General features: G+C 47.6%; 2 non-coding genes across 2 annotated transcripts; both read left to right on the forward strand.

Moving 5' to 3' along the window:
- The first annotated feature begins 8,504 nt into the window (after positions 1-8,504).
- TRNAN-GUU (transfer RNA asparagine (anticodon GUU)) lies at positions 8,505-8,576 on the forward strand. Its single transcript has one exon. It is a non-coding gene; the product is annotated as a tRNA-Asn (tRNA).
- Positions 8,577-9,888: 1,312 nt separating this feature from the next.
- TRNAY-GUA (transfer RNA tyrosine (anticodon GUA)) lies at positions 9,889-9,971 on the forward strand. Its single transcript has one exon. It is a non-coding gene; the product is annotated as a tRNA-Tyr (tRNA).
- Positions 9,972-12,500: the final 2,529 nt, after the last annotated feature.

The raw sequence follows: 12,500 nt of genomic DNA on the forward strand, positions 1-12,500 counted from the left end.
GCTTGCTCCATTATTCCCTCACTGGCACATGCTCCGGGCTCCTGCTTTGCCTCTCACCCATCAACAAATGAATGTGTTGCGACTTACTTAATGAACGAATCTTTTCGATCGAAGCAGGAGCATCTTCTATGTATGAATATGTAAACCACACCCTTGAATGAATATTCAAATCGGCTAAAAACTCTATCCCCCGGGTCCCAAAAATGGGTTCCCACTTCATCGCGGCAGCTAGCAGGGCAGGCATTGCTTGGTTCCCGAATGGGTCTGCTTCCAGCGAGTGTGCGCCCCCCCATAAGCTATAAGGGCGAGCCTTACGTGATAGGGGCGAATTCTTGCATCGTTTCATAAAACAACTTAACAATTAAACATTTCCACCCCACTGCTAATGTGGATTAGTCTTCTGTAGGATAGGCAAGGCATCCAGGACTATTAGCTGGTTCCTCCCCCCATTCAATACTATTCGAATCTCTCTAGGTTGAGCAACTAGGTTGAACAATCAATCTTGAATCTACAGGCGCAGGAGATTCATTCGGGGTCTCAGCTAGCTGCCATGTATATCTCTTCCTGGTTAGACATCTACCCCGACTGGGAGCAGAGGGAAGGCTTATTCAGGTGAGTGATCCTCCCTGGTATTCAATACAGGGCAAAGAAGAGGGGGCATCTCTCTCCGGAGGGGACTCATTCAAGGTTGGACGAAAAGAGGACTGTCTTTTCCTCCTGATCTACTTTAGGACCGTCAAAGATCTATTCCGTACTTTCCAGGTTTTTAAATATCTGGTTCGAAAGGACCAGGAGATCAATTCGTCATCTCTAAATGATAGTAGGGGCAGGGGGGACGGGTGTTTTAAGGCGTCTTTAAGCGGTGTGGTCTGATAGGTGTGATAGATGCTTTAAGGCGTGTTGAAGGTTTCCTCTTTTTCTGCCATCCGTGCTTTGCCAAAAGGAAAGAGGTTACATGAGTTCCTTAAGCTGATTATGGAGAACACCTCTTCCGCCTTGCCTTCCAGATGTGACTGTTCTTCTGTCTAAAACCAAGCCGTCCAGCCAGTGCCAGTGCCAGTATAGCCTGTAGCCAGGGCAGGGCAGGGCTTCTTTTTTTGATAGGCCTTTAGCCTTGCCTTCCCTATGAGTAGTCAGGCTAATAGATAGGAAGAACTGCTTTATGGAGGAAATGCTTGAATGAAGCTTGGTGTGTCCTTCGGTCCGTTCAAGTGGAGTGAGCGAAGTACTTCCTCGCGAAAGAAGCCTTTTAGAGATAGGGGTGATTCTCTTTACAGAAGCACGAGTGGAACGCTTTCATGGCTTTATGGCTGTCTTCCTCTTTCTTTTTCTTTCAGCTGTGACTACTGGCATGTTTTAGCTTACTTGACCTGTCTTTATTGTCTGCCTGACTAGCCTGCCTGCCTTGACTGCCGCAATTAGCTGCCTTGACTGTCGCCCCTGATCTACGACCACAGAACTACGATCGTAGACCACCCTTGCTGAACAACTAGCTTCCTGAACAAAGAGTTTCACCTTTAGAGCTTGCCTAGACTCGAAAATAATGATGAAGTCTCGCGCTTTGGAGGAATATAATAGCTCGCTTTTGCTGCTTTTTATTCAGTACTCGCTTTCCTCGCTCCTTGCTTGCCTTTGATTGAGAAAGGGTTCTGATCTCGCTTGCCTGGTTCTTCTCTTGTCCTGTTCACTCGCTTGTCTAGTTCCGCCAACGTACAGAGCTCTTGGACTCCGCAGTCAGGCGATTCCCGATGAGAAAGCGCTCTTACACTTTCAAGCCTGACGGCCAAGACCAATGAGACCATCTCTTTGTAGGGCCTGTCCCTTTCCATATGTGGCGTCTTCCTTACCTATCACAAAATGAACCCATTAACTGACTGCAATATCCCTTAAAGCCAGAAGGAAGGTCGCATGGCTAAAACTAGAGAAAGGAATACCTTATATGCAAGTCAAGTCCTACTACCTGATCTCTCTCTTTTGAGGCCTGTCCCTTTTTCTTGCTTGACCTAGAATTTCTCTTTCTCTTAGCTGTAAGGCGAGGTAAGAGCGCTATTACCCCTCATTCTTGCTAGTTGGTCTATGTCTAGCTATAACATCTCTACCTGGCTATTACTACCTATCCATCTCGCTTGCCGGCAGGAAGCGTGTACCTGTAGTGCCGTGGAAAAAGCGGTCGTGTAAGAAGGACCGGTTGAAGTACATCAGTAATGGCTTTGGAGATTCCGACAAGAGTGGACCTAGTAGCGTATAAACGAGGCATAGGTTGATCCAGTCGATTCCGATCTCTACCCCGAAAATGGGAAGTTGGTCGAAGCATTCGTTGAATAAAATGTCTCACGAATCCGTTTTACGGTAAACCCCTTCATGATTTCACAAATGACTCTTTTTCCCGATCCGAAAGCGAACGAAGGGCAGCTGGGACGTGAAGGAATGCTGGTGGTTCAGACGCATGCGTCAAGCTCCGGATCAAATGAACTTACAACATAGGGGGGTTGGATGTCGCTGATCCATCCACTGGATCTATAGGGAGGGCCTCTCACCCCCTATCACTTAAAGGCGTATGAATGCACTAAAAAGTAAGGATGTTCTTGAATTCACGAGACTTTCATCTAAGGCGTTTACGCTTAAATCAAAGGCGTTACGCTCGGGCCTCTCCCCCGAGAGTCCCTTCGCTTCACTTCCTTGAGTTAGCTGTTAGTGTCAGAAAGCTCAAGCCTCTTTTGTCGTATAATGACCACTTCACGTTTGAGGTGCATTGTGGAAAGGGTAGTACTCTTGCTAGTTTTTCTATAGAAAACTAGGGCTTTCTTCTTATTTTGTTTGATTAAGGATGGTACACTCACTACACTATTGAATAAAAAAGCATACTATACTAATAGAAAATAGCACGGGGATTCGGCCTCGTACCTCTAGGCACTCCCCCTTCCGTTCGGGAGGTCTGTTTTTGCGATAGGGATATACCTTGTACGAACATAGGGAGTAGTGGTCGTCCCCCGATCTCGATTGATGGGGCATCACAGCCGAGTGACACTGAAGCCGCTCTATTTGCGTGATTCCCCTTGCTTTTTTTACCCTAAATAGATGTCAAAAGTTGTCAAACTTCCCTATAAAAAGCTCTTTTTCGTTGGGACCAACCCACACTGTATTATTAGGGAATAGGGCTACCAATCGTTACTAGTCCATCCATTGGGAAATGCTTGGTCCAAACACGCGGGGGAACCGTCACAATTCGCACTACTACCACTACTACACTTTCATAAGGCATCAGGCATAAGGAAAACTTATTTCGCAGCAAAAACTACCATGAGCTACCAATCCATATCCCTCCTGCCTATCATCACTGATAGCCAACGGCCTGAACACCGCGATCATTGGTGAACTTGGAATCAGTGCGGATATTGACATCGGCGCCGGAGCTCCCGTCGTAGGAATCCCTGTCACCGGCGAAGGCTGAGCACTGGGGAGAACCACCCTCGCTGTCCACTGCTCCCCGCAAAAGCTCCCCTTGCGGCCCATCGAGTGTTTCATTTTCTTGGGAGGAGGGACTACTGTCATGAGCAAACACTGCCCGCTGAAGCAGAAGCATGCTGATGTAATGCAGGATACACTTTCTCTACTATGAAAGAGGGATAGCCCTACTACGAAAGGGATAGAACAGCTACTACAGCTAGGAAAGTGGTATAACCGCTATGCAAGTGAGAAGCCTGCCCTACAAGATTAGATGCTTTCTCTAGCACCCGTTTGAATACTCGCTTGTTTGCCCTTGAAATTACATACGTAAGGCCTCGACGATTCATTCATCTTTGCCCACCGCTCGACTCAACCGAAAATACCTAAAAGAATAGGAAGTGGATCGCTTCGTCTTCCTTCTTTGCCCAGAAGAAAGGATGTAACAGTACTTACCTTCCCTTCCTTTCAAGTGACAGCCTGAGGACAAGGAGGCTCAGAAGCGAGAGCGGAGGTAGTAACAAAAATACTTGCATGTGAAAAGCATATAGCTAGCGTGCCTTCCTTCCTTTGGTGTGAGGACCGGTCAACTCCTTCTCTGTCTCATATTTGTACTTTCCATCCAAAACTTGCCCGCGCTTGGGTCTACGAACTGAGCTGCTTTCTTCCCTCTTGAGCGTGCTCCCCTTGCTACCGGAGCTTACTTACCTAAGAGCTAAAAGGGCAGGGACTTTGTTAAGCTGTTCGGCCACATTCTATTCTGACTTCTGGATTGCCTTAAGAAAAGCATCAGTATTTTCCTTCCCTTTTCCTTTCTCTTTCTCTTTGTCTTTTTCCTTCAACCTTTTGAGCAAGAGGTTGGAGGAGAAAGCCTTTTTGAAATCTATTCTCGCCTAATCTTTACCTATAAGGGTAAAAAAACAACCGATTTTTAGGCACTATTCCATAAGGCTTCCGCTATTTTTGCGAGAAAGGGGAGAATACTCGCACAAATGGAGGAGCTTGACCCTGGAGGAGGCTGGCTTTCAGGGGGGGCGAAATTCCTGAAGAATCCGAATGGGACTGAGTTTTCCCTTCGGAGTCTTGATGACGTCTTTGAGAGTCTGGAAACAAGGGGCACCCAGAGCTCCTACTTCCAGGATTTTAAAAAGATAAGGGATAGGGGAGACCTTTGACCTGGGCGGGCGCTAGCGCCCTTAAAAGGTTGAGAGTTGGGGGGTCCCTTTATTAGTAATGCCGCAGTTTGCTGGGCGGCATCTCAAGTCGCCCTTCTTTGTTCATCTTTCTTTCTTCCATGCTTTCCGTTGGTCAACAACCAACCACAGCTCTCGTTTAGTTCTTCACTACTCGTACAGGAAGGAGTCTCTTTCTGTCTGGAGGGATTCATTGTTTTTTCAATCAATCATGCCTCAACTGGATAAATTCACTTATTTCACACAATTCTTCTGGTCATGCCTTCTCCTCTTGACTTTTTATATTCCCATATGCAATGATGGAGATGGAGTACTTGGGATCAGCAGAATTCTCAAACTACGGAACCAACTGGTTTCACACCGGGGGAACAACATCCGGAGCAACGACCCCAACAGTTTGGAAGATATCTCGAGAAAAGGTTTTAGCACCGGTGTATCCTATATGTACTCAAGTTTATTCGAAGTATCCCAATGGTGTAACGCCGTCGACTTATTGGGAAAAAGGAGGAAAATCACTTTGATCTCTTGTTTCGGAGAAATAAGTGGCTCACGAGGAATGGAAAAAAACATTCTATATTTGATCTCGAAGTCCTCATATAGCACTTCTTCCAGTCCTGGATGGGGGATCACTTGTAGGAATGACATAATGCTAATCCATGTTCCACACGGCCAAGGAAGCATCGTTTTTGAATCTCATTAAACCCGGAAGAGAATCATTCTCGAAAATCATAGTGTTTTTGAAGGCACTACACGGAGAGGGATATACTCCTTTTCAAATCGCCCCGCGAAGACGGACGTTCAGAAAGGTTCTCGAGATTCTCAATCAATCGTCCAGGCGTGCGGGAGCGAGACCAAGCCGAGCCACTAGGAGAGTCAGCCCTTCCCACGCGTCAAGTTGAATAAATGAATGCAGCCTCAACCAGAGAGATCAACCTGCGCGTTTTCGGTCTATCGGGCCGCCGGCGGCGCAGAACGAACTAATCCGCGACCGGCAAGTTTTCCGAAACCGGACTGAATTGTGACTTCAAAAAAATGCTTGCTGAAAATCAAAGAAAGAAGGTCCATTTTCCCACGTAGTTCGTCGGTCAAACCAACGATTCTCTTCTCAAAGTAATAGAGAGAGTCTTTCTTTTTCTAGTCACACTTCTATCAATGCAATGAAAGAACCATCCCTTCCTATTTGTTTGTCCTGTCAGATAGAAAGAAAATGAGACCCCAAAGAGCCCTTCTTTACCACTTTAGGGGGTGGGGGTGAAGGGGGGGTTTACATACAACCGGGGCAAAGTGGTTTATGATTGAATCTCAGAGGCATTCTTATCATTTGGTAGATCCAAGTCCATGGCCTATTTCGGGTTCACTCGGAGCTTTGGCAACCACCGTAGGAGGTGTGATGTACATGCACCCATTTCAAGGGGGTGCAACACTTCTCAGTTTGGGCCTCATATTTATCCTATATACCATGTTCGTATGGTGGCGCGATGTTCTACGTGAATCCACGTTGGAAGGACATCATACCAAAGTCGTACAATTAGGACCTCGATATGGTTCTATTCCGTTCATCGTATCGGAGGTTATGTTCCTTTTTGCTTTTTTTCGGGCTTCTTCTCATTCTTCTTTGGCACCTACGGTAGAGATCGGAGGTATTTGGCCCCCAAAAGGGATTGGGGTTTTAGATCCTCGGGAAATCCCTTTTCTTAATACCCCTATTCCCCCTTCATCCGGAGCTGCCGTAACTTGGGCTCATCATGCTATACTCGCGGGGAAGGAAAAACGAGCAGTTTACGCTTTAGTAGCTACCGTTTCACTGGCTCTAGTATCCACTGGCTTTCAAGGAATGGAATATTACCAAGCACCCTCCACTATTTCGGATAGTATTTATGGTTCTACCTTTTCCTCAGCAACTGGCTTTCATGGTTTTCATGTGATTATAGGTACTCTTTTCTCGATCATATGTGGTATTCGCCAATATCTTGGTCATCTGACCAAGGAGCATCACGTTGGCTTTGAAGCAGCTGCATGGTACTGGCATTTTGTAGACGTGGTTCGGTTATTCCCATTTGTCTCTATCTATTGGTGGGGAGGTATATGAAGGAACGAATAAGTGGATTGAGGAATGAAAGCTCGAAGACAAAGAGAACCGGGCTTTTCCAAAGAATGACTGCTGCTTTCCCACCCCCTTTGATTAGCATTTCAAAAAAAGTATATACTTCCCTACCTAATCTCTCTTTATTCTGGCACATAAATGTAGGGATCGAAGAGATTATGGCAGATCATGTTCACCAAGAAATGATCAGAAATTGGATCTTGGTCTATTTGAGATTGTTCCTTTTAATCGTAATCAAAGATCTTTTCTTGTTAATCGTTTCTTTTCCGAACAAATCTAAGAACCTAATGGATCGAACTAATCCTTGGCTGCTACGAAACATATCGGCCTTGCGTTGCGGAAGGAACGTTCTGTTCTGATAAGGAGGCTGAGACTGAGAGCAAGCAACCTCGTTTTGCCGTTTCCTTCACGGCACGGCCCTGCTCACCAGGAGGAATCTTTGATTCATGGCCGGAGATCAAGGCACAGATCGGTCCGAAGCGAGCTGCAAGCGTAGGCTGCTGTTAAGCCTGCTTCAAAACGGAAGCGCTAACGCGCGCCTTACTAATAGGGGGCTTTGAAGCCCCCTTTCACGTAAGGCTTGCTGGCTGCTGAAAAGCCGTTGCGCGCCTGACAATCTATACTAATAAGGGCTAATAGGGGGGGGGCGCGATGCCCTATTAGTAAAGGTTTTGAAGCAAGCGGGGGCCCCCTATATTATCACGCCCTATTAGTATAGTATTAGTAAGGGAAGTTGGCAAGTCGCGTAGGCCCCCATACGTGAGAAGGGCTAATAGGGCCGTAGCGCGCCCTTTTTGGTAAGTCTTGTTCTACCCTACCCTTACTAATGGAGGGCCCCTCTCACGCCCTTCTTAGTATGGTAAGTCAGGCGCGCCTTACGTGAGAGGGCCCCTCTCACGCTACTAACCTAAGAAGGGCGTTTATGGCGCTAGCGTCAGGCATTCTTTTGAAGCTGCTTGCAGCTCCAGCGCGCTACGGCGTCAAAGCCTCCGCTTGCTGCTTGCAGCTTGCTGATCGCTGTGTTCAAAAATGACACGAAGCTGGATATGAGTAGATGTTGGTCGAAAACGAACGTATCTCATTCACAATGGAACAGAATGGTCTCGCTCGATGCGTCATTTGATTTGGTGTATATTCACCATCAGAGTTCTGGAAACTTCGAAACTCAAACCCCAACCTAGAAAAGAATGCTACAATGTTCGAAATTCTCAACTTAACACGCCCCCTAACTTCGCGACCTCCCACTACTTCATCTACCGAAATGACCGGGCAGATCTCATGTATTCTAGCATTCAACCAGCTCATGATCCTTAGGCTATACAGCATGGAGCAGGCAGAGAGATGAAAGGACCACAATATCCTGCTTGCTTGATCGGAATCGATTCTATGATTGAATAGCAGAAGTGCTACTTAGTAGTAGAAACTCGGAGAGACAGACAGAGAGGGGACTCTCTCATACCTGCAAACTCCTAGGATGAGAAGTAGGTCCCTTGTTTTTGGCAGGAATAGTTCCAGCCTTTGTTGCCCCTCGGTAGAGTGAGTCTACTTAGCGAACTGGCAGGACGCGGAGATCGATTGATCAATATGCATCTCGAGAGTTGATGGTTGACCGCCGCCCCCTTGTCCTGGAGGCTCTCCGGCCGGGGAGGCAAAGGGGATTGCTATCGTCACCTTTTCTCCCGGTGTATGTGAAAAAAAAAAAGTGACGAACCCGGTCATAGGTTGGTCCAAAGAACGAGAGTCGGCTTCCTTAAGTCCGTTGTTCCTCAGTAGCTCAGTGGTAGAGCGGTCGGCTGTTAACTGATTGGTCGTAGGTTCAAATCCTACTTGGGGAGAATTGATAGTTCTCGCTTTTCTGACCTAGCGACCCCTGTCCTTCTCCTTAGTTTCTAAACTAGCAGAATCGTCAAACGGGACATCCAAAGTGGGAAGTTGATTGTTGGTTTTGCAAAACCTCACTCTCGTATAGGTGAACTTGGTTCGTTCAATTCTTAGGAAGAAGAAGGATCCACTGGGAATGAATGGGAAGACTGGAGTAGTATCTTCATTAGCCGGAAGGAATTAGTCTCCACTAGCGTCATTCGAAGAACGAACAAGAAAAGGGTGACTGTTTAGGTAGGATGGATGGATGTGGTCCAATGGCTAAAGCTCTGCCAGCTTCTTGTAGACTGGCAGTCTCCGAGTGGTTTTTGGGTGGGATGGTAGAGTTTTTCTTCGCCACTAGTGGCAACGAAGTCCTTGGTAATTAGCAAGGGGGAAGGAAGATCTCCACTCATTCATTCAGTGCCTGCGGTGAGGCGCGACCCACAACAAACGAAGGGGGAAAGCTTGCTGTAGCCCTCTTTTAGTAGACTAGGCTTGGTAAGCGTAAGCTATTTAAGTAGGCTCGCTTCTAATCTAAGTAGGCTCGAGAAGGGTAGGCTCGCTGCTTCGCTCAGCAGAAGAGCCCTATGAGTAAGGGCGCTAGCGCGACATACTAATAAGGGCGGCATAGGGGGCTTGACTTGTTCACTTACTAATAGGGCTAATAGGGCCCCCGCTTGCTGCCTGAAATCCATAATCGCGCTCCTTACAAAAAGGGGGCTTGACTTGTTCACTTACTAATAGGGCTAATAGGGCCCCCGCTTACGTGATGGGGGCCCCCTAAACGTAGTCAGGTAAGGCCCCTAAACGTAGTCAGGCCTATCACGCATTAGTCTTGAGTGAAGTTCGCTTGCTGCTCGCCCCTATCTCTAAAGGTCAGTAGAAGGGAAGAAAACATGGTCACTCCTTTTAGGAACATGGCTCGTTCAGTCACTTCACTCGCTGCTCGCTGGCTCGTTCATTCACTTGCTCATGAACTCGCTGCTTCGCCAGAAGCGACTAGTCGCCTCCTTTCCTCCGCCGAAAGATGCTTAGCCAGAAGCCCTTACTACGTTTAGGGGGGAGGGGGGCTGGGGAAGGCCGACGACTACATGAGGGGGAAGCTGTCGTAGAAGCTTTGCCCCTTGCTTTACAGAGATTGTTATGAACTGACTAAATGACTAGATTCTCCCGGAACGCTAGCGAAGCTAATAGTATGAGTTCCCTTCAATCAAATCAATAAGAACGAACGCCGCCCTCCTTCTTATTCAGGAACCCATTTGAGGGGGGCCTCGGCCCGGGAAGGGGAGAGTGGCCGAGTGGTCAAAAGCGACAGACTGTAAATCTGTTGAAGGTTTTCTACGTAGGTTCGAATCCTGCCTCTCCCACTTGTTGTAGACTTCAGAGAAGAGAAAGGAGGCATTCGTCAGCGTAGGAAGGCCAACCGAGCGAAGCTCTTTCTTTTTTGTTTGTGGCCGTGCCGTGAAGTGAAATTGTATCGTATGTTAGTTAGAGAGGTTGGCGAACTACTACGATCTATAGATTCCTCATCTATATCCAATCCCAACGAGAATAGAAGCGAGTCGCTTCCGGCTTGGCTTGTAGTCGTAGTCTTTTAGTCTCTGTAGTCGGCATTCCTACACGCATGCGCCCGCCAGAATGCCTCCTTGGTTCGGGACGAAGCCAAGCCGATACATACGATAGGCGAAGGAAGCGCCCCCCATTTCATAGCGCCTGGGGAACGCAAGTTTGATCGAGGATTGGAGAGGAGAGGTGGAAGAAAAGGCTCGGGATGGATTTAGGAGTCTTTGTGCGAGCCGTATGCGGTGAGAGTCGCACGTACGGTAACGAGGGGGGTTCGCGTCTATACGTGTAGTGTGGTGGTTGGGCCTACCCACCCTATTTGTTCCATGATCTATGGGTCTACTGGAGCTACCCACTTCGATCAATTAGCCAAGATTTTGACCGGATACGAAATCACTGGTGCTCGATCTAGTGGTATTTTTATGGGGATTCTATCTATCGCTGTAGGATCCCTATTCAAGATCACTGCAGTTCCTCTTCGGGCGGCTGTAGGACGGACGGCCGCCTATAGGTGGTAGGGTAGGGTGGGTGGTACCGCTCTGATTGCGGCCAATCTTCCTAACCGCGCGCGGGCCGGGCTTAGAGCGCGTGAAACTCATCACTACCTCGTAAGGGCGTTGAGACCATAGCATGTTACACGAAAGCGCCGCTTTCTCAGGAGTGTTGTCACACAGCTGCCCGCCTAGAAGAGCCACTCGCTCTGTAGTGTTGTCACACAAGATAAGCACGCCGCCCGCCTGCTGGCCGGGCGAATCGAAGTGATCTTCCGGTCAACTGTCCACCCAGTCAAGTGCAAAAAAACACAGTGGAATCACGCAACGCACGCTGCTGGTGTGCTTCCTGCCCACGAGGAAAGAAAGAAGAGCGACAAGGTTCAGTTCAGATTTGACTGTTTGCAGCATGGGAGCTGATTACCCAAAAAATGCCTGGGAACAATGAAAAAAAAACAAAAGATATCTCGGTAACGAAAACTATAGGGGGCTGTATTGGCGAGATCCAACGGTGAACAGCTGCCCAAAATAAAAACCGCCTGGAAGTCCGAGGACCTTTAGTACCGTACCCTACCCCCGAACCAGCAGCCTTCGCGCCAAGCAAGACCGCCCTTGTCCCTTTCCTTTCTCCATTCAGCCTCCTTCTTTGCTTTGTTCCAATAGAGTCTAAGGCAAAGCTAAAGTGGTTCGTATGCCTACCTTACCTACTTGACGAAAGGGAACGAACTTCGTTTCGTTTCCGGGTTTATGGATTGGATTCAGTCAGCCTCACTCCTTCCTTTTGATTATGTCGTGACGCTTTGGTTACCGGCGAACGCTTCCAAAGGCGACCCTCTCGAGTTTCCGGCTCTTTCCTAGATTGAAGTAGCCTTTCGTCGCCTTACTAATAGGGCCCGCCGCCCTTGAGTCTTATGGCAAGAAGTCACTATCAAACTGCTCGCCCTACTGAAGTACCAAAGGTGCGCGGAGCCAACGAGTTCAGTCGTTAAGCGTCACGAGTCTACTTTGTGACTAATTAATTGGTTTGCGACTGAAGGATCCTATTGACTAAAGGTTCTTCGGTTTCCTTTAGAATGAATGTCGCTATGAAGCCCCTACTACTTTGATTCAAAAGGCGAACAGCCCCCCCTTATAGTCGTATGGGGTGGGGTGCTTGTGGGAAGCTTTATGGATATGAGGAATTCCTCAAAAAAAAAAAGGCAAAGTCCGGTATTTGACGAAGATCTTTCTATCAATAGATAGGAAAGGAATGAGTGTTCGATATAGGGGATAGGATCCATCTGCTCTCTCTCATAATGTATGTATTTCTTAATTGATTTCAATTTAGAGAGAGAAGATATAACGATATAAAATCAAATCGGGAGATGATAAAGGATACATAGACATCTAAAGGGATGTCTATTCTCTGCCTCTTTCTTTTAGAGAGCAAAAATCAAAAGATATCTCGTTCATCTATCTCTTGTCTATCTATCCATTGATTCTATCTATGAATCAAGTCAAAAGAGTTCGTTTGTTTTTGGGTTCCCCGAAGCCCCGAATGGATTGGATCGTTTCTGCCAACGAAATGAACGCGGAGCCCGTTCCGAATGCTTATCCGATCCGGAAGTTCTAGCGAAGAGAATAAGATGCTGCTCCCCCTCCCCCTTCTCCTGTACTTGGCCTTTCCCGCTTTGCTAATCTTCCCCTCTAACGCGGGCCGGGCGGCGGCGGGCGCGGGAGGAAGAAAGCTAAGAGAAGACGCTCTTCTCTTAGGTCCTTTTTTTTCAGTGCAACACAGGAAAGCGCCCTCTTTTTGTCATCCCTGCAGCTTCCCAGAGGCTTTTTTGGTATTGAACGCATGGC

The sequence above is a fragment of the Tasmannia lanceolata genome, unplaced genomic scaffold, assembly GCF_043159265.1.
Source record: "Tasmannia lanceolata isolate RefF3 unplaced genomic scaffold, GAP_Taslan_0.1 ptg000490l, whole genome shotgun sequence".
Lineage (NCBI taxonomy): Eukaryota > Viridiplantae > Streptophyta > Magnoliopsida > Canellales > Winteraceae > Tasmannia > Tasmannia lanceolata.